Source organism: Acinonyx jubatus, chromosome C1 (genome assembly GCF_027475565.1).
Source record: "Acinonyx jubatus isolate Ajub_Pintada_27869175 chromosome C1, VMU_Ajub_asm_v1.0, whole genome shotgun sequence".
Taxonomy (NCBI): Eukaryota; Metazoa; Chordata; class Mammalia; order Carnivora; family Felidae; genus Acinonyx; species Acinonyx jubatus.
Window position 1 is genome coordinate 138,581,462 of NC_069381.1, and position 13,105 is coordinate 138,594,566.

General features: G+C 38.4%; 1 pseudogene; it reads right to left on the bottom strand.

The window, feature by feature from the left end:
* Positions 1 to 3,785: 3,785 nt before the first annotated feature.
* LOC128311858 (60S ribosomal protein L36a-like) lies at positions 3,786 to 9,625 on the bottom strand (annotated as a pseudogene).
* Positions 9,626 to 13,105: the final 3,480 nt, after the last annotated feature.

A 13,105-nucleotide genomic window follows, 5' to 3' on the forward strand; every position in this document is an offset into this window, starting at 1 on the left:
TAGGCCATGTTTCTTCTAGTTTCACAGGGTTGCCACTGCAGACCCCGCTGGGCACTGCTCCCTCTTGTTCTGCTGACTCATCACAGACATTGAAAAGGAGCCAATTCCGCAACATGCTTAAGGTCACAAGTACATTCTTTACTCTTCCATAGCTAATTAGCACAGCTAATGGAATGCAAAGCCAGAGGAGAAAGAGGAAGATTTCAATACCAAATCAGCAACAATTCAATTAAAAAAAAGAAAAGAAAAGAAAAGAAAAGAGACTTTGGTAATAAATTCTGATGGGAAAAAGGGAGGTGATTTGGAACATATGAAACTTAGCATGGAAAGCAACACATTTGGGTAGGGACTTAGTGCAGTCAAGCCTGGGGACAGCAAAGCCACAGGGGTTAAGTTAGAAGAGGAGATGGGAAGGATCCAAGGGAATATTTTGCTAACTTGGAAATTATGCTTTGAGTTAGTCATGATGGAGGCTACAAATATCACAACAATTTCCAAGTCACCCTAAAGCTCATATGAAAAATTGCCTACAGTTTCTATTCTACTGAGCTTTGAGGCTTTGTAAGAGGAAGCGTGAAGCTACAAATTTCTTTCCAGAAGGGTTCAATTGACTGCATGCCTTAAGCTAATTGTACATTTTGCAGACCTCCAGAAATTGTAATTGCAGATCGGCTCTTCTAGCTAAGGAGGACTTTTGTGTAAAGCCTTTCCTAAGGTTCCAAGCTGGGTAGAGAGCCTGGCCAAACAACTGTTGGAGCCTCATGATGCAGGAGTTCAAGCCAGCAAGACAGCTTGTGAAAAAAAGACTAGAAGCACTGCCAGGACCCTAAGGAGTTCCCAACATGCCTGTCATGCAAATGCATGGCCAAGAGTTGGCCAGCTGGGAAGCAACATTGGGACTCAGTGGATTTCTCTGTTGTCTCGTGAGTAACAACGATCTTCCCTTCATGTAATCACCTGGTTAAAAAAAATCTTACTTCATTAGTTTTGAAAGTTGTATTACATTCTCAAAAATTTCTGGCAATCTTTCATCACAATTGGGGCTAGGAGGGAGCAAAGAAAGACTGGGAATCTTGTTCTCTACCAAAGAGTTCCTAAGATAAACCTGCCGTCTGCAATTTCTCCAAACCTCTTGAAATGGCAAAGGTAAAAGTGTCATTTAAATAAAAATGTCCCAAACTGAAGCTGCTTTAAATGGAAAAAAATCATACAGAATGTGACCTGTGTTTTGAACACATGCACCCAAAATAAAAAGTGTTAAAAGTTTAGAATTGAGAATCTTAAGTGTATTTAAGATAATACATAGAACAAGTTTTAAATACATAGAATATGAGCCTGGGTGGCTCAGTCGGTTAAGTGTCTGACTTCGGCTCAGGTCATGATCTTCCCGTCTCGCTCCCTAAAAAATAAATAAACATTAAACATTTTTTTTAAAAGAATAAGTCTTAAATGTGAACACAAAGCAAAAATACCCTTTCTTTCTCTTAGTGGGTATTTCAGACCTCCTCTGCCCGAAATTAATTGAGAAAGGGAAGGAAGTAAACAGCGCTCTATCCAACCATGAAGAGGTAACGGGGCACTCTGGGCTCAGCTCTCCACCTGGGCAGCTGGCTCCTGGCTGGAGCCACTCTCTCTTCTCTCTTCTCTGATAAAAGAATCAGCCATCTTTGAACGGGAGCAGGATCATTACCTAGCGAGCTATAACTTTAAGGGAAAAAATGAAGATACCCCTTGGAAGGCATTTGGTTATACGATTATGTAAATTATTTCTAAAGTGATACATAACAGGAAAATTAAAAACCTCTGTACCAAAACACAAACAACCTCAAAAGAGCAAGGGAAAAACCTATTGCCATATTTATGAGCAACCAAAGGCTATATTTTTCTATTTATAAATAGCTTATTCAAATCAGCCCAACAGAGACATGATTTACACCTCGGTAGAAAAAGGATGTAAAGAGTCCATTTTCAGAAAGCAATTCACCTAGCCAGTTAGCATACGGAAAATGCTTGTCTCATTCGTTAATGAAAATGTAAATTAAACATTAGTAAGATACCATGTTTCATTTTGCAGAAATATGGAAAATGAAGTTTGAGGTTATCTCGTACTGTCAAAGATCTGGGAAATATGGGCTCCCGCATATTGTAGGTGAGACAACAACTTGCTACAACTTTATGATAAGAAAATTTACTAGTATCTATCAAAATCTAAGACACACATGCTTTTTTAAACTAGTAATTTTAGTACATACACACACACACACGCAAGTAAAAAATTTACCGCTAAGAAATTCCCTGGATATCCATGAAGAAAATTTATATAAATGTGTGTATTTGGGATGCCTGGGTGGCTCAGTCAGAAGAGCATGTGACTCTTAATATTAGGGGCTATGAGTTCAAGCCCCATGTTGGCTGTAGAGATCACTTACAAAATAATAAATAAATAAATAAAAGTAAATAAATGTGTAATTTTGTGTAGGGATATGTGTGGTGTGATTGTACCTTTATACAAATGGGCGTTTACTGTAGCAATGTTTGTAAAAGACTAAAACTGGATACAACCAGCATCCATCAACAGGGTTAAACAAATTATAGGATGTGATACCATTAATCCCTGTAAAGTCATTAAAAATGAGTTTAATTGTCATGGAATGACATGGAAATATTTGATAATGTAAGTAAAGAAAGCAAAGTGTGGTGTAGTATGTGTAATATGATCGTTTTGCTGTAAAGATGAAAATGTACAGGGGAGAGAGATGCAAGTATATGCCATGCTCTCCTGACTGTAGATACATCACAAACCATCGATCAGTTGCATTTTGGAAAAAACCTGGGAGTTGGGGTGAGGGCAAAGAAAAAGAATTTTATTTTTCATTTTGTCCTTTTTTGTCCCTTTTTACATTTTCTAGCCTGACACTGTATTAATTTTATTTTACTTGTATTTAGTTTTTAAATGCTTATTTATTTATTTATTTATTTTGAGAAAGAGAGAAAGAGAGAGCAGAGAAGAGGCAGAGAGAGAGAGGGAGAAAGAGAATCCCAAGCCAGGCTCCCCGCTGTCAATGCAGAGCCTGAATTAGGGCTCGATCTCCGGATGCTGAGATCATGATCTAAGTAAGCCAAGATCAAGAGTCAGACACTTGACCGACTGAGTCACCCAGGTGCCCCTATTAATTTTATTTTATAAAAATACCAACAGGGTATTCTAAGCAGGAAAATTGTACTCCAGCTCTTATTTTCTTTTTTGTACTTCTCTGCATAAAAAAGGAAAAAAACATACTATTAGCTGTACATTAAAATATGAACTCCTGGTTAGCTTACTACAGATGCAGATAGTTACATATAGAAATATTTATAGATGATACACCGTGACAGTGAAGAGATACAGATACCTGTATGAAAAAAAAGATCATCATCTCTTACATCACAGTTTATATAAAAGAGTTAATTTGAAATAGATAGCAGGCTTAAAGGTAAAACTTAACTATAAAACTTTAAAAAAACCACATCAGAATAAAAATCTTTGAAGTCTTTGTATCCTGAGATAGGCAAATGTTTTTAGACAGAACACGGAAAGCACAAACCATAAATTTTAAAAATTCATAAATTTTATTTTATCAAATTAAAAACGTTCGCTCTTTGGGGCGCCTGGGTGGCTCAGTCTGTTAAACGTCCGACTTCGACTCAGGTCATGATCTCACGGTCTGTGACTTCGAACCCCGTGTCAGGCTCTGTGCTGACAGCTCAGAGCCTGGAGCCTGCTTCAGATTCTGTGTCTCCCTCTCTCTGCCCCTTCCCCGCTCACACCTCTGTCTCTCTCTCTCTTTCTTTAAAAAGTAAATAAACATTAAAACAAAATTAAAAACAAAAGTTTGCTCTTTGAAAGACATCACTATGAAAACAAAAAGCAAGCCACAAAATGGAAGAACGTATTTCTAATATATAGATTTAAAACACATAAAGATGTAACAAGTCAATAACAAGACAAGCAACCTGCTTAATAATTGACCAAAAGATTTGAAGAAAAACTTCAGAAAAGAACATATGACAGCCGGTAAAGTATATGAAAAGCGTTCAACATCTTAAGTCATTAGGGAAACAAAAATTAAAATCATAATGAGATACACATTACATATCCACTGAAGTAGCCAAAATTAAAAGGACTAGAAAAATCAAATGTAGCATGTAGAATATGAAGCAACTGGAATTTTCATGATGTTTTATTGGTAATATAAAATGATAAAATCAACTTGGAAAGATGTTTAGCAACTTCTTATAAAATTAAATATATATCTACTCTAAAATCCAGCCATTCTACTCCAAGAGAAACATATATTCACCCAAAACTTGTACACAAATGTTCATAGCAGCATTTTACATGATAGCAAAACACTGCGTGGGAGGGGGGATGGGGTGGGGGTCCAAAATGTCCATCAAATAGATACACTGATATGCCTATACAGAGAAATATGGCTCAGCAATAGAAAAGATTGAACTACTGATTTACGCAACAAAATAGATGAATCCCAGAATTATTATGTCAATTGAAAAAACAAAAGAGTACCTCATTTTTTATTTGTATAAAATTGAGAAAACGCAAACTAATTTATAATGATAGAAATTGGACCAGTGGTTGCCTGGTGGCAAAGATAGTGGGTAGAATGGATTTTTAAAGTGTTGAAATGAAATTTGGGGGCAGAGGGGTGACAGAAATGTTCCATGTCTCAACTGTAGTGAAATTTCTTGGATGTCTATGGATACCCAAACACAGTAATTGTAATTATTAAATGTATGCAGTTTATTGTCCACAGATTATACTGCAACACAATTTTGTTGTTTTTCAGTCATTTACCTGTTGTTTGGGAGAGAGTCACCGAGGATTTAGAGAAAAAGACACTAGAGTTGGAATAAGGGATGGGAGCCAAGATTCAGAGCTAGCTAGTGAATATCAGGAAGAAAGACATGGGAAAGAATGATACCTTAGGATCTAATTGTAAGAGATGGCAACTTACCAGCTCTGACTCTGATGTCTTCAAAGGTTCTGGTGTCCCTAATGAAAAATGTTATCTGATCAAGTTGTATCCTTTGATCCAATTCTTTCTTAACTCCTCCCTATGCTCCCTATCCCCAATAAAGTGATAGGGTCTGAGGTTAATACCTTAGAACACTGCCAAGTAAATTTTAGATATTATCTGCTAACTTAATGTTTCAAGGAGTGATGTCTGAAAATTGTTTAATGCCTTCTTCACTCCCTGCATTTGAGACTTTTGAATTTCTTTTTTTTTCTAACTTTTTAATGTTAATTTATTTTTGAGGCAGGGGAGGAGCAGAGATAGGGAGACACAGAATCCGAAGCAGGCTCCAGGCTCTGAGCTGTCAGCGCAGAGCCTGACACGGGGCTCGAACCCACAAACCATGAGATCATGACCTGAGCTGAAGTTGGATGCTTAACCAACTGAGCCACCCAGGCTTCCCGACACCTTTGAATTTCAACAGGGTGCTCTCATGCTCATTAGGGGAACCCACAGTTGAGAACTTTTTACTGTGATGTAATAATATTGCATTGTGACTGCAGAAGGGCACAGTTGGGTTCAAGGCCACGGTTGGCTTTGGTGAGTGGAGGTTTTGTCTCAGCTCTTAAAACCATGAGATGCCCTTTTCTCTGACAGTGAGATTAGCCCTGCCAAATCATAAATGATTACAGACCAAGACTTTTAGTGAAAGGAAAATCTTATGTAGACAAGATGAGTTTTGAATTCCTAAACACTAGGAATTCAATTCATACAAAATCAGTGTCTTTTGGGAAAATGGCTCCTTGCTTGAGCACTTCTGAATTCTCCCTCTGTTGTCTGGATCATGGGGTTCAATAAAGACTCAGGTGCAAAGATGGGGCTCACGTGTCATAGGTAGGGCTCCTCAGGACCCAGACCTGTTTCTGTCAACTATTTGCTTGTCTGTTAAGCAACCTAATAGGATCAAAGGATGATTTGTTTTAAAGCAGGTATGTTGTTTTGAGTGGGCAACATTTAGCCATTCTCCTGTGGGAAATGTTAACATCTTAAGCCATCAAAAATTATATAGTATGTATGGTAATTGCTTCATAAACTGATAATTTCCCCCTCCTCTTCTTCCCCTCCCTCAGTACGGGCCATAGTGGTTTGAACTGTGTCCTCCAAAAAGATATGTTGAAGTCCTTATCCCCAGTATCTGGGAATGTGACTTTATGTGGAAATTGGGTTTTTACAGATGTAATTAGTTAAGGATCTTGAGACAAAATCATCCTAGAGTTAGAGTGAGCCTTGTATACAATGACTGGTATCTTTATTTATTTTTTATAAGAAAGAATTTTTTAGAGTTTTTTTTAATCTATTTACTTATTTTGAGAGAGAAAGAAAGAGAAAGAGAGACCTAGTGTGTGAGCAAGGAGGAGCAGAGAGAGAGAGAATCCTGAGCAGGGTCTGCAGCTTACAGTGCAGAGTCTGATGCGGGGCTCAAACTCATGAACAGTGAGATTGTCATCTGAGCCGAAATCAAGAGTCGGATATTTAACTGACTGAGCCACCCAGGTGCCCCAATGACTGGTACCTTTATAACAGGAGAGGAAACAGAAAAGGAGCCATGTGAAGAGAGGGGCAGAGACTGGAATGGTGGCACTACAAGCCATGGCCGCCTGAAGACTGCCAGGAGACAGCAGCAGACTAGGAGGAAGCAAGGAAAAAATCAGCCCCTAGAGTCTTCAGAAAGAGCATGGCCCTGCTGACACATTGGTTTGGGACTTATAACTTCCAGAACCGTGAGAGAATAAATTTCTGATGTTCTCAGCCACCCAGTCTGTAGTAATGTGTTATGGTGGCCCTAGGAAAGTAAGGCATTGACCAATCCCATAAACCCATCCAGATCACCAACAATATTTCATTTAGACCATAACCCAAAGCCAGGTCAGAGAAACAAGGCACTGATATCATAGTCAGGAATGGTTTCTAAGTCTAGCCTAAGGTAAAAGCAAAAGTCCAGGGGCGCCTGCATGGTTCAGTCAGTTAAGCATCTAATTCTTGATTTCAGCTCAGGTCACAATTTCAGGGTTTGTGAGTTCAAGACCCACATCACACTCTGTGCTGGCAGTGCAGGCCTGCTTGGGACTCTTTCTCTCTCTCCCTCTCTCTCTCTCTCTCAAAATAATTAAATAAGCATTAAAAAAAAAAAAAGCAAAAGTCCAAGTAATCGTATGTAGAGAAAAGACAAAGGTTGGTAAGATTGCCAATTAGTACTATTATTTTGGAAGATAGTATGACTTTATCTTGTAAAGCTGAAGATGTGCACAACCTTTCACTGAGCATGGCCACTGCAAAGGAGAGAGACTGTTGCACATGAAGACAAGTGCAGGAACTTCTAGAAACATCATTGTTCCTAGTAGGCACAAACTGGAAAGAATACAAATGTCCATCAACAGCATATCGATACGTGAAATGTACAGTATACTTAGAAGTGGAATGTTATTCAACAGCGGACGTTCATTGATAAACCACAGCTACCTGCAACTAACTGAATGACTTTTTTTTTGAGTAAAAATATCACTGTATTTATTTTCATACACATAATGTTTCTACAGTGTCAACATCTTCCTCTCAAAAGCAGAACAGAAGAATCCCAAAGCTTAGAACTGGATCACTTGACCCTTTTTCTTCTTATAACCTCCCAGTTCAAAATGCTTACATCTCTTAATGGCCGGCATCCTCTTGGGCCCGAAGGTAGGTTCAACACACTCAAGCCTCAGCACAATTTTCTTTGTGGTTTCAGCCTTCTTCAGGAAAATTGGCTCCTCCTGGCCACACTGCTTCTGATCACAGCGCCTCCTTCCCTGGGCATACAGTGAATCCTTGCCCTTCCCATACTAGGTCACTTTGTGAGGCTGATGTTTTCCTCACGTCTTACAGAAAGTCCTTTGGGTTTTAGGAACATTGATGATCTTTGCAGTAGCACTGGCAGCACAAAGAAAACGGGAAATTTGGCATCCACACTCCTCGCCTTGCCTCCCCTTGCTCATACCTAACAGGAAAGGGAAGAATAAATCTAAATTACTTTTTAAAACATAATGTTGAATCAAAAAAAAAAAAAGACAAGAGGAATGTATACATGCTATGATTCCCTTTATAGAAAATCCTGAAAAGAATTGTCAGCACTAAATTATTTAATTTGGAGATGCATAGTTGGGTAGTAAAACTATAAAGCAGACCAAGATAGCAATTCCCAGAACATTTAGGATGGTGGTTAACCCTAAGAGGGAGAGCAAGTAGTTATGATTAGGAAGAAGCATTCTGGGAGGGATGGGGGGCCGGGGGGGGGGGGGTTGTGGCGCTTCTAATACACCAGTGACAGTACACTGATGACATTCTTTTTATTAAGCTGGATGGTGGTTTCATGGATGTTTATATTTTTATTTTCTATATGTTTATTCATTATAATGTCTTATATAGAGAATTTTTTAAATATTTTAAAGACTTTTTTTTTGAAAAAAGATAAAGGATAATAAAGGAAAGAAAAGAACCCATAGAAGCTTTGGAAGCATAAATTGTTCTAATTCACCTTGAAGAAATGTGTATGTTTTCATTAGGTTTTTTCACATAATCTTTCCTGCTCGGATTTCCAGCCTGTCAGCTAAAGTCTTAGTCAAGGCATTTTCTGCTGAAATCCAAGATTCTGGAAAAGAAGAAGAATATGATGAAAAAGCTCAACAAATCTTAATTGTTGCCTGGAGGTCAGGCCACGTGGAGAATGTGGTATTTAGCTTTGCCACAGACAAGCTCCCCCAAGGCTGCTGAGTGGCTGGAGACCGGTGGAGGTGTAAGAGGGTGGTGAGCAAACAGACAGCACTTTGCATTTCCAAAGGCTTTTCACATGGTCTCCTTGGAACCTCACCTTGCGAGAAGACCCTATTCCTTATATGTTACTGGTGAGACTGTTAAACTACAGAGAAGTTAAGGTACTTGTCCAAAGTGTCAAGTTAAGGAAAAGACAGGGCCAGAACTGGAAACTACGTTTTCTCCACCCGAATGCAGTGACTTTTAATGGAGTTCAGTGGTAAATGTGGTGACACCAACACACGGTAGCAGAAGACTCAGTAGTACTAAATTGGTGTGATGGAAAAGTCTCAGACTCAGGATGTCAAGCCGTGGGCTGAGAGCCAGCAGACTCCAAGGGGCTGTGCAGAAGACAGACATGGTAAGCTAATCACGGTACATCGGAGGACGTTTGTATTTTGTAAGGCTTGAACCCACGGTGCAATCGAAAGACAAAATTCATATTGCTTGTGATGGTTTGTAGTGCTTAGCAAAATTCTCTGCTTTTCTTCCATGTGGTTGATATTCCATCCCCCCTAAATACTTACACCCTCCACGCCAAACCCCAGTTCTTTACAAACTCAAAGTGATGAATCACTTAGGAAAACATTTCGGATAAACAGACATAGTCAGATCTCTGTTTGGACTTCATGCCGGAGAAAGTGAGCAGACCTTGACTGTTTCATATCGCTGCCCTCGATGCCAATAAGTCGACCGTTCACAATACTGCTTCTGGGCCCTCGTGTGGTTGCAACAGAGGATATAGGAAAAGATTGAACAAATATCATCGTTCTATCCTCAGTCCTGTCCTCAAAGCTTTTGCAAACTTAAGCAAACTATTTTTCATGATATCCTCCACAAACTGTGGAAGTCTACTGAAACCGTTCCTGGTACTGATACTTTGAGTTTGAAACTTAAAAGGTAAAAGTCTGCATTCCTTAAAAGTTTTGGTAATGTAACTAAAATAAAACATAAGCCAAAATGAAACCAAAACTAAGGGCCCAGTCAGCATCAAAATGAATATATTTCTCTTGCTTTTCACAGTTGATTCTCTCATACATTGCACCTGAGAAGCAGGCCAGTGGGTTGCTAATTTTGTAGACTGGTAAAGCATCACTAAGATCATTAGAATCTGGGGGACAGAGACAAGGCAAAGATGGCATTGTAAAGGGAAGAGCACATGGTGGCAAAGGTGTTTGCTTATCTATTGAGCTGGGTACGATGCAGGGTCTGGACAAAATGCACCCTCTACTCTAACATGGGTCTGGGCGCCTGGTGGATACATCAGAACAGCAATTCAGATCATCTCCTTCTTCCCCCTCTGACCTTCCCCTGAGAGTTTCCTCCATAGTACAAATGCACACAACTCCAACATCTAACATAAACCTTTTCCACATCATCATACTTCCACCAAAAATGAAATACAAGAAGAAAATGAGTTGAAACCCTTTGGAGAATTAGGAAGCTTTACATCTAGAGTTTATCTTTTAAATTGAAATGACATGTGTATCACATAATCGACATATAAAAAGAAGGCATTTAATTCATTTTTAAGAGTCTGGTGGAGTTTAAGGAAAGGCCATGGACAGAATGATTTTCACCTTGAGCTAGAAGCCAGCATGCCTGATGCGTATCACTCTGGTAGACAAAGGAAGTTTCATATTCCTTCTCTCAGTGTTTTGACTGCACATCTACATGTAAATGGAATTGGCATCTGATATCAAACTATCCGAGAAAATAAAGAGAAGCAAATCAACATGGATTCTTAGACCAGTCTCTGCAGAAAGAATTTAAGTATTTGCAGATTTGAAGGAAACCTTCACTTGAAATTGCTGGGAGGCTTGGAACTGATAAACCTCAGTTTCCAAACCTGTAAACTGGAGACAATAACGGTACTCTCCTCACCGGGTTGCAGTGATGGTTTAATGAGATCATATAAAGCACTAAATAAGAAGTTGAGTACTTAGTAATTGCTTAATAAAAGCTATAACTCATGATCATGTTTATATCATGTCCTATAATATTTATTTGCATATGCAATTTCAGGTTAATAGAGCGAATAATAAGAAAACTACAACAGACTGGAACATTGTGCTGCAATCTACAAATCAGTTTTTCTTCCATTATGCTATTTACTGCTCATAATCAAGCTTGTGGTTCTATATTTTCATGTGCCAGGTGAGGAAACTAAGGCCAATCTTTAGGAGTCCATAAGCAAACAAAAAGTAGGAATGCTGCTTTGCACTTTTTTAATACATCTATTGTGCCAAAGGTAGTTTTAGACATATATAAAAATTGGTTTCAACTGTTTTAAACTAATATCTCTTTGAACTATATTTTTATAATTTTGATCATGACAAAATGTTCTTTGATCATATTCTGACCACTCTGAGAAATGCCCTATTCAAAGAAACACCCTATTCCTTTTGTACCCCTTTCATTAAAAAATATGTATTAAAGTAAAAGGGCAGGAACATGTCATATAGCTATAGGCATCTCATGATTCCAATCTGTATTATCTCAAGGACTTTTCCCAAGTAGGATGAAATAGAGACCCAAAGAATTTAGTGGCTTTTTCTTCTTTTTTGGTTTGCTTGTTTTCAACACAAGATTTATCCAATTAACCATGGAATAAATAGGTTAATGATAATTTATTACCGAAAAGCTGCACTGTATCTATGAATTGTTCCCTGTTTTCATGGGAAGTGTGTAGTGATTAAAATGATTTAGTAGCTTATTAAATAGCAAATGACACCTATTCTGCGTAAGACAATAAGCTAGTATTTGCTATCTCTCCATCCTGCCTGCATGTTAGAATCACCTGAGCTTTCAGAACTGACTCCTGTCCACACCTCACCCCAGAGATGCTGACTTAATGGGTCTGCGGTGGGGCCTGAACACTGATGATCAAAGGTTCTCAATATATTTCTAGTCTGCAGCCAAGATGGAGCATTACTGCGATATTACTGTGATAGAGGAATATGAAACAAACAACGTTTAACCCCCCTCAAGGAGCTTTAGATTCTACTTAAGAAAAATATACTTTTAAAGTTCATTGACATATTTTAAAAAGGTCTTAAATGACCCACCACTGATAACTTACACATTCCTTTATCTTCCCATTCTCTTGTCTTTCTCTCTAGTAATAAAATGGTTACAGTTCGCAGAAATAGAGAAATCACACCTTGAAATAAAAAGTAGAAAAATCAAGGGCACTTAATAATGTGCTTACACATCTTAATACATATCTTAATAATATGCGTCCCAGATATCTTTAGTCATACAGAAAGGGAATTTCTTTTTGAGAAATGAAATGTGCCCTCCAAGTGTCTAATAATAATTATAGATCTTAGGGAGTGTGTTAATCGTGAAAACGACATTCAGAATTGATCATGGGTTTTGTTAAGGCCCTGTGAATGCCTGTTTGGTGATAAAAGCGAAATCCAAGGTTTTCCCATTAGCTCGATCATCACCTCTGCTTCCTGGCTCAAATACTTGGAGCTCTGTCTCCAGTCCAGTGTTGTCATTGCACCACCAAGAACCAAGTTCTCCTTGTTAATAGGCTACGCTAAAAGCTGGAGAAGCCCCACTGGAGGAAGTATGATTCCACTTTGAGGATGAAAGTACAATACCCCCTGCCAGGTTTAAATTGAGAGCATATTATGCATTTTTAGTTAATTTCTCAGCCTGCAGAATAATTCGTCACATGTGTGCAGTATATATATATATATATATATATATATATGTATGCTCCCTCAACTGTTTCCTTAGAGACCCTGCCCTTGATGGGATAGTTGTAATTGGGGCAAAAAGTTAATAAATGACAATCACAGTTAAATACCCGATTTATGAAAGAAAATGCATGTATTAAAATTAAAAGGGGAATAATCAAAAGCAAGAGGAGTGGATTAATACATTTTTCTTGTCTCTGACAATTTTTTGTTAACGTCAAGGCCCAGAGCACCATAGGAGTGGGGAAGTGAAAGGAAATGTTTCTCAAAACACATGTATGGAGAAAAAACATGATTATAGCAAGTTAGTGTGGGAGAATCCACCCTCTGCATGGGGAAACCATACCTTCCTATGGATTTTAAATCCAGTTCTTCTGGATCGATTTTTCGTAGGTGTATTAGAAACTCTGACGGAGATTTTGCAGGCCTTCCCTTTCGTCCCTTTCAAGTGTTTTCCTTTTTAATATTAATAACTGTTGCCATCTCCTACATAATTGTGGTGTCCATGATTCAGAAAAAGTACTTAATGATCAAACT